The 6857-nt window shown below is 43.9% G+C and overlaps 1 long non-coding RNA gene across 2 annotated transcripts; it reads left to right on the forward strand.

Moving 5' to 3' along the window:
- Positions 1-96: 96 nt before the first annotated feature.
- Positions 97-6657, forward strand: LOC146588864 (uncharacterized). 2 transcript variants are annotated; one of them, XR_014897331.1, is made up of 5 exons: positions 97-363; positions 833-1020; positions 1920-2071; positions 3977-4132; positions 6437-6657. It is a non-coding gene; the product is annotated as an uncharacterized LOC146588864 (long non-coding RNA). The 2 variants fall into 2 exon arrangements; XR_014897332.1 differs by having other exon boundaries at positions 4055-4132.
- Positions 6658-6857: the final 200 nt, after the last annotated feature.

Below are 6857 nucleotides of genomic sequence, written 5' to 3' on the forward strand. Positions count from 1 at the left end.
GCCCCCGGCCCCGGCCCCGCAACGAAGCGCCCCGGCCCGCGGTGCGAGTCTCCCGCCGAGCAAGTCCTGCCCCCTCGGGGCACTGCTTTAGGCATTTTTGTCGGTGGCATCAGTGGGGCACGGCCTTACTGAACACCAGCGCGTTAACCATCGAACTTACTTCCCAGGATTAACGCGCTGTTTCAGGTTTCGTTCGTCTTGGATGAGAGAGACAGCTCAGCTCACACCGCATTCACAATGGCAGCCTTCAGTTTCTCAAAGGTCTGAGCTCACATCTGCAACTCCCTGGCTTTCCCGAGCCTTCAAAACACAGGAACATGGAAGCAACAGTTGCCACAAGAGCACAAGGGAAGACGCACAGGAGTAAGTGCACGTGCACACTTCAAATGCTTTGGGAGGCTGAGACTTACGGTCTCGGTTAGATAAACAACGTGGGGGCATCCCTTCASGTTGGTAAGATTTGCAGGAGATAATTACTTCAGCAAAATATTTTTTGGGGTTGGACTAGATGATCTCCAGAGGTCCCTTCCAACCATACTGATTCTGTGATATTTAAATAGTTAGGGTGCTTTAGAACATTTTTTTATTAAACTATTACCACATCTTTTCAGATAAAAATTATAAAGTAAATAATGTATCTAATCGGGTTGTTGTGGATAAAAAGCATGGATTCACCATGGGACAGTTAGAGGTTCTGTAATTTTAGTAAGTAAGTAACAGAGCAATTCAAATAAGGAAATAAACACTATACAAAGTCCATTAATAAACTCCTTGTGCTGTTTGTTTTCCGTACTTCCCACTCATTGCAAGGCATCTCAACATTGTTTTCTAGCTGAATGTTCTGCCTGGTAAACCATCCCCCTGCCAAAGGTCACTGGCTGCAGAAGAACAGTTACACTGAGATAACTTCTGCTGATCAAGCCCTGCAATATGGAGACTACAGCTCTGACTTAAAGGAGTTCCCAATGCCTGCACAGAGCCCCGATGAGCACAAGGTGCCAAATTCCAGCTCCTGTCCAGGTCGGGTTTCACTTGTTTCTGAAATACAGCCACTATACAACACCAGAAAAAGTTACCCTATGCAATTGCACTTGGCTGATCACATTTGGTCATTCATGGGTCAAACTCGTTGAGAGGACAGTATTTTTCCTTTTTTGAACTGTAAGCCTTTCTAGTATGACAGCCTAGTAACTAATCTGACTACCCTGAAATTCAGTGGGAATCCTTCCACTGATTTTAGTGGTGATAGCATCCAGCCCTTAGGGGAAAAAAAAATAAATAATAAAGCATTGAGATAGCCAAGAATAGGGATTCTGACGTGTTCAAATTTACAAGCATCTTCAGACTGGTGTTGCCATCTCCAGACTGTACAAGTCCACTTATTTTTCTCTCTTTTGTGGGTCATATAACCCATCTTAAAAGCAATGGGCATTATACTTTCTAAGGTATGTTAATTCACTGCTCCAGAGAGCAAGTTGTATGATCACTACAGGAAGCTAAATCTCTTTTACCAAACCTTGTCTGTCAGGATTCAAAATAGCTAATGAGGCTTTTCAGATACATACAAGTTTTGACATTTAATTACTTGTCCATACAACACTTCTGGCCAAGTCCTCATGGCTGCTAATACACCAGGTACCTAAACCAGGAGGCCTATGAGGTTCTAGGGGAGAGTCTTACCTCTGGCGCTCCTACAACAGAAGGGGACTATATTAATGCTGTGAAATTTGCATGTAGAGATATCTAAGCAGAGTATTTCTAGGACTGTTATATATATATATGTAGTGAATAGTTGCATTGTCATCAGCAGGATTTCTTACACTGTGAGAGTGAACTAGCATAGAGACAGTGTAGGAGGTGCGGCGTTGTTTTAGTGCACACCGTTCCCTCTCACTGATTGTTACTGACCTCCTTTCCAGAGTCATTGCCTGGGTGCAAGGAGCTGGCAATCAGTGACATAACTCTGTCTGGACTGAAGAAGCGAACTATCAAGATTCATTGACATTTTAATAGGCTCAGATGTGCTGAAGAAGGTGACGAATCTATGAAAAGAAAAGCCAGGAAACATGAGGTACTAAAAAGTGTAATTATTTTGTAATGTAAAACAGAAGTGCAATTTCCATTTGATTTTTCRCTGAAAAAGAAAATCATAGAAATCAAACTTTTTTGGTATATACTGCTTCTGATGAAATGCTTATCTCTCCAAGACATTCTTTAAAATTCTTGGATGAATGTTCCAAATGAGGTATTCTAGTCAGATTTTAAGAGCTCTGTGGAAGAAGACTACTTGATAGCCTTCTTGGATCAGTGTCTGCACTCTATAACATGCTCTGGTAGAATGCTAGCCATGCAGACCTCAGGGAAGAGCTGGATGGCAGAGAGCTGTGATTCATGCCAGAATTAAGGACTTCACATGCTGAAAATGGAAAAGAGATATTAGCCCCAAATTTTAAAGTCTTACAGGTGTTAATCATTCAGAAGCAATAACCATCACAATGTAAATAATTCCCTGGGAATTAGAGGCTCAGGATTGGATATTGGGCCATAGGCTCTTCACAGCTTGTTACTAGTTTAGTTTACTCTACAAGCTTTTATTAAAGCTATATATTTGACAGGATTATAAATCTAGGTAGGTGTTGCTCCTGGGCTAAAGCTTCTATTTCACTTTCATCTAGAAGTTAATTTGTGCATCTGAGTCATAAAACTTCTTGAAAAGGAGGTGTCAGAGAGAAGCATTTCCACATCCTTATAATCAAGTTGCTGAACAAGAGGCCTAAGTTCAAAAGCGGCCTTAGGCTCTAGCACACAAATCCAAGAGGAATGTGCAGGCRTATTACTTATGAGTGCTCTGCTTTAGGTAGGGTGTACTACCAATGCTCCAGGCAGAAAGAAAAGGTAGACTGCAAACACATACAGTGACCCAAAGCTATCCAAATGGAGCAGTCACCTTGGGTGATAAGATCTGTCTTTCAGTGAGATTTGCAATTAAATACGGTCTCTAAAAGGAAGAAAAAAAAAGGAACAGTTATATTTAACTGCATACCACAGCCAGCCTCAATCACAATAGCATATTCTCATTAGTTATTCACAGCTTCATTCATCAGCTCAATTACAGTGTCAGCCAAAAAAGCCATCAAATTGTTGGGCATCATCAGGAAGGGTGTTAGGAACAATGCCGAGTCCCTCATTTTGCCAATATGTAAAACCCAGCTGCACCCACATCCTGGCTAATGGGTGCAGTCCTGGACTCAGCATCTCCAGAAGGACATAACAGGCTTAGAGAAGGTACAGAAAAGGATAGTTAAAATGATCAGTAGGATGGTACAGCTGTCTTACAAGAAGAGACTGAAAGAACAGAGATTTCAGTTAAGCGAGGAGAAGGCTAAGTAGAAATAAGATGAATGCAAACCTGTTGTTCACCATATCACACACTCTTACAACTAGAGATCACTCTCTAAAACTCTTAACAGACTGGTTTAGGCCAGATACAATAACATGCTTTTTTTTATATAACAGATAGTGAACTTCTGGAATCTGTAGTCATAGCACATTTTAAAGGGAAACAGTATGAACAGTTTCAAAAAGGGRTTAGACAAATTCATGGGCAACATGTCTATGAACAAGGAAGAGGCAGAAATGACTCCCTAACATCCCTAATCAATGACTACAGGTGCTGGGAATGGACCTCAAAGAGTGGCTAGGCTTGYGTGCTCTTCCTGAACAGTATCTGCTAATGGTGCTGCTGGAGCCCAGGCTGGATAGATCCATCACTGGTCTGTTCCAATACAAAGTTTCTTAGGTTCTTACAACAGCAACCTCCAAAACAGAGTCTCACTATATAAAATGCAATGCTGCATAAATACCTAGTGAGAAATGGGYCTGCTTGCATCAGTTTGCCCTTTAAGTAGGCAAGACAGGTAAAAGGATGGAAAAAATAGATGTTATTACCCACATTTATAAAAGAAGCACTCTGCAGTATGATTTCAGACACTGGTCTAAGAAGTGCTGTGTGCTTGCCATTGCAATCAAGCTGATCTCAAGTTTGCACATTCAGACGAGATGAGACCTGTGCAACTCACATGGAACGACAACTGGGCCCCTCTCATGTCCATGGCTGCTTAGTGCCCTGAAGGTATGTAAGCCCAAAGTGCCATTTCTGTTTGACATCACTTTAACTTTCATTTATACCACCTCTGCTGACCTCAAAGGGGTCTTTTAAGCTTCTGTTTTCCACTGAACTCAGAGATGTCTCTCAGGAACAACTCACAGAGCAGGACTACCATCCCTTTTATGTTACAACAGAAGAATGAAGGGATAATAAACTAAATTGTATGTGAATACAAAGTACAGTGCTGTTCTGGGAAGAAATGAAATTCTACTATTTTTAAAATAATCTTGGAATTAATAAAGTCTGGAGGTCTTGATAGTAGAAGGGACTCATTTTAAAATACAAAAGTATAAACAAAACAAAAATTGGTACAAACATACTTGGGTTGAAATGTTCTTAGTTCAAATGGATCACAGCATGCTCAAGTCTCTCTACTTGAGCTCATCAAGGACATGGTAAATACTGGACATTAAATTAGAATCATAGAATCGGTAACGCTGGAAGGGGCCTCTGGAGATCATCTAGTCCAATCCCCTTGCTCAAGCAGGATCACCTAGAGCATGTTAGACAGGGGTGCATCCAGAGGGTTTTGAATATCTCCAGAGAAGGAGATTCCACCACCTCTCTGGGCAACCTGTGCCAGGGCTCCGTCACTCTCACAGAGAAGAAATTCCCCCTCRCGGTCAGGTGTAACTTCCTGTGCTTCAGTTTCTGCCCATTGCCTCTTGTCCTGTCACATGGGACAACTGAAAAGAGTTTGTCCCTGTCCCCTTGACACCCTCCCTTCAGGTACTTGTACACATTGATAAGATCCCCCCTCAGGCTTCTCTTCCCCAGGCTGAACAGGCCCAGCTCTCGCAGCTGTTCCTCGTAGGGCAGGTGCTCCAGCCCTCTGATCATCTTCGCAGCCCTATGCTGGACTCTCCCCAGTAGCTCCATGTCTCTCTTGTACTGGGGAGCCCAGAACTGGRCGCAGTACTTGAGATGAGGCCTCCCCAGGGCTGAGGAGAGGGGCAGGATCACCTCCCTCSACCTGCTGGCAACACTCTTCCCAATGCACCCCAGGAGACCATTGGCCTTCTTGGCCACAAGGGCACATTGCTGCCTCACGGTCAACTTGTCATCCACCAGCACTCCCAGGTCCTTCTCTGCAGAGCTGCTCTCCACAAGSTCAGACCCCTGCTTGTACTGGTGCACAGCATTACTTCTCCCTAGGTGCAGGACTCTGCACTTGCCCTTGTTGAACCTCACAARGTTCCTCTCCRCCCAGCTCTCCAGCCTCTCCAGGTCTCTCTGAATGGCAGCACAGCCCTCTGGTGTATCAGCCACTCCTCCCAGCTTGGTATCATCGGCAAACTTGCTGAGGAGGCACTCCGTCCCCTCGTCCAGGTCGTTGATGAGGAAGTTGAACAGGATGGGCCCAGTACAGAGCCTTGGGGAACTCCACTAGCCACAGGCCTCCAACTAGACTCCACACCTCTGATGACGACCCTCTGAGCTCTGCCWTTCAGCCAGTTCTCAATCCACCTCACAGCCCGCTCCTCTAACCCACACTTCCTGAGCTTATCTAGGARGATGTTATGGGAGACAGCATCAAAAGCCTTGCTGAAGTCAACGCACACAACGTCCACTGCTCTCCCCTCAYCTACCCAGCCAGTCATGCCATCACAGAAGACTATCAGGTTAGTTAAGCAGGATTTCCCCTTGGTAAATCCATGCTGGCTACTCCTGATCACCTTCTTTTCCTCCGTATGTCTGGAGATGACATCCAGAATGAGCTGTTCCACCACCTTTCCAGGGATGGAGGTGAGGCTGACCGGCCTATAGTTGCCTGGGTCCTCCTTCTTGCCCTTTTTGAAGACTGGAGTGACAYTGGCTTTCTTCCAGTCCTCAGGCACCTCTCCAGTTCTCCATGAGAGGTTCCCGAAGTGATCTTTCATAGCAGAACAGTCCCTGGAAAGGATAATGCTATTCTCATGGAAAAATTAGAGGTGAATGTCATTGTGAGTACTGAGGACCTTCTTGGGGTACTCCAGCTGTCAAGCTGTTGGCAGAAGATGAATGATGTACAGCAAACACTACACTTGCCTTTGTTGTAGGTTTGGTTGAAAGTAGAGCACCTTGTATTTAGCACTACATCTGGGGATGGTACTGCCATTAGCAGTGATGCTAAAAGATTATGTAATTTGGATGTGGAGCTAACCTAGTTTCTGCTGGTTTAAGCTCATGCCAGTCTGTATCTGCAGGAGGTATTGGTTGGGGACTAATGTGTAGTATTTTAATTCCTAAATAGTTCCTTTCTTTGCTTTCTGACATGCTTCTTACAAGGAATTAAAGGTGTATTGAGCTGTTRGCAGGACCATCTTTCAGATGGATGGTAAAACCAGAGCGACCGGATGTCTGAAGACCTTGTGTCACTTCTTGCAACAATAGGAAAGTTAATTTCTCTGTCCTATATAGGCCACAGTTTTCTATTTTGACTGAGAAGGAAGAGAAGGTTTGTATTGTTTTTTGTTGTGGTAGTGGTGGATAGCAAATAGAGCAAATTGGAAACAAGCTTTTGTCTGAGTTGTTCTTTTTACCTGCCTTTAAACAGGACTTCAAAGTGCAATAACTGAAACTATCTTTTGGAGGTGAGGAACACCTTCAGGCAATATATTAAGCACATTCATGGCCAGTTTCTTCTGTGTGGGAGGGCAGATGGGTGTAAAAGATGGCAATATCTTTTACACAATAATTTAAAGGAAAA

Source organism: Rhea americana, unplaced genomic scaffold (assembly GCF_003343005.1).
Source record: "Rhea americana isolate MKP2758 unplaced genomic scaffold, rheAme1 scaffold_49, whole genome shotgun sequence".
NCBI classification, from domain to species: Eukaryota; Metazoa; Chordata; class Aves; order Rheiformes; family Rheidae; genus Rhea; species Rhea americana.